Genomic DNA, 2625 nt, shown 5'->3' on the forward strand with positions numbered 1-2625 from the left:
TCGGCCAGCCAATCAGACACCGTTCTTGCATGTAACGGGTAACACTCCGTCACATGGCAGCACATACTATCGGTTTCCGCACATTGAAACTATCACTAAGGTTGGACTACAAACTCGGCTAGCAATATTTCAACTGCCACCTGGAATCGTTTTTAAGAACAAGCGCATACATACACACAGTGCAATGACATTTCTAGGACCACGTTCATGAGCTTCACTAGCATAGTGCTCAATGAGGCTGAGGTAAGCAACCTCATCAAACGTTCTATTGCCCGCAAAGCAAACATGCCTACAAACTTTTGTTGAACTATTGAATTTTTTACTAAGTGTTTTTTGTGTTATTCTCATAAGTGAACTGATTTTTGCCCGACATAAAAAGACGTTGGGGAATAAGGAGAAAACGCTTGATGGCCCTTTGTGGCTCCATTCAGGAAGAGATTTTTCCGGAAAACTCCCAAACACCCGTGAGCATCTGGCCAGCCTTTGCGTGCGTAAGTAACCGGAAGCCAGGGGCGGCTTTGAGGCAGCAAGCGACGCGCAGGTTCGGAGTTCAGCCATTACAGAAACGAGCGCGTAAACGTTGCGAGCCCTATTTTAAAAATCTGTAAAATGTAATAGCTTTGCACTATCGGTGGTGCGCCCTCTGTGGCTTCAGGGCATATTCGCTCTTGCATCTGTCCCCTCTCGTGTTTTTGTCAACTTTCCCTGCACACCTAGCTAGGTCGTGCACAAGTTCATTCAAACGGTTAGTCAGGCGATCCAATAAAACAGGTAAATTGTTTATGTGTCGAGCGATGCTATGAACGGTTGAGCCGTCTTTTATTCAAATAGAGCCACATGCGCTTTATATGCATTGACATAATAAAAAAAAAAAAACATAGAATGTTTTCGCTGTTTTATGTTCACCCATCGTAACTTAACAGGCGAAATTTTATTTGATACACAGCATACATATATATACACACATACTTTTTTAGTAAGTTTAGATCTATCGATATCGCTTCGTGCATTCATTGTGAAAAAATTATTTGTAGATTAATAAGGAATGCATTTTAAAAATTACTGGTTAGTGCTTAAGTTCGAAGCTGGAGCTATCATGACGGTAAATTGTGGGTATATTGACTAAATATAACGGTTAGGCTTTGTATCGACGCAGCTTCAAGCATAGATCACAATAAAACGTCTGGATTTAGATAACCCACCCTCTATTTTTATACATGTGCATATATCAGGTATGTTTGTAATTAAATTCGTATGTAGATCTTGTTGATATCATAACTCCTTATAGAATGTTTAAGTCTGCGAAGTAGAAAAGTATGGCCAACACGACCTTTGTCTCGCTTCTCCTTGACGCTCTTAAACGACGGTTTCTTCCTTACTCGTCTGTATTCGAATGAATCGAGAGAGCTTCATGCATTAGCGGCAATACTTGGGCGTCCCGACTTTCTGCTGTGTCTTACATTATCAATAGCAGAATAGTTTAGATAGCCCTGGGGCTGGAAGGTATCGCTGGCGAACGGGAGCGAACGCTGGCTCCCAGGTCGGGCAGTAGCCGCATTTCGTGAACACTTACAATGAGTATTCTTACATGGTGAACGTGCCAAAATTATATTGCTGCTACCTAAGTTGTTTTGTAGCTTTAGAAGAACTTGAAGTTGAAACCGACTGAAACTACCTCTATATATATGACAACTTACCGCGAGGTGTCAAGCTGAGCTAACAGCAAATCGAAAATCTGAAGACGAATCTAAAAAAATGTTCTAGCTGTCTAATGGTTGATTCTCAACATTGCGCAAAAATGCCGCGTCTTTGCTTCTCTCGTATAAGGCACGCGGGGAGAAACGAATCGTATTCTTCTAACCGATTCACAAGATCGGATACGGTCGAGATTTGCGTAGGTCGACACTGACAATGGTGACAATAGTTTATTAGCAGGGTAATATTTATCTAGAGCCAGTTACTGTTGTTTACGACTGTAATACCGGTTCAAACAAAACAGACGCTAACTTGGGAGCATTAACAACTTATAGCATAGCAAATCAATATAATATATAGATAGCTTGCTAGACGCCTGTTGTCGTCGTCGTCGTCGTTCGAAGCACCTGCTCAACGTCGGTACCAAACGTACCAAGCGTCGAAACATTCATGATTCTTTCGTACTGCTGTCTAAGTTTTTGTATGAAAGGATTCTGGGCAGAAAATAAATGTAGAGGAAAAGCTGGCCAATACATGTCTCTCAACTAGAGATAAAAGACATTTTGGCAGAGTTATCCATTTCGATCTTAGTACTCCAGCGGCCACCCGTAGCTTTCAAGCATCATACATATAATAGAGCAGACGCGACACAAAGTTTGCAACTGTCACAATACGCACATCAAAATGTGAGCCCCTGGGTTCTGACAGCATCCAGGTCCATTAGCTCGTCTACGTTCTGCACAAGGCTTAATGTTTGACGTATCAATACACCTTAAAGAAGGTATCTTTTAGGAAAAACGTCCAATACGACTACTATCCAGCAGGTTTCAGCTAGTGTATCTAGCGAACGAACTTTATGTATTACATAAAGTTCGATATATATATATATATATATATATATATATATATATATATACAAAAATAACCATG

The sequence above is a fragment of the Varroa jacobsoni genome, unplaced genomic scaffold, assembly GCF_002532875.2.
Source record: "Varroa jacobsoni isolate VJ856 unplaced genomic scaffold, vjacob_1.0 scaffold_355, whole genome shotgun sequence".
Lineage (NCBI taxonomy): Eukaryota > Metazoa > Arthropoda > Arachnida > Mesostigmata > Varroidae > Varroa > Varroa jacobsoni.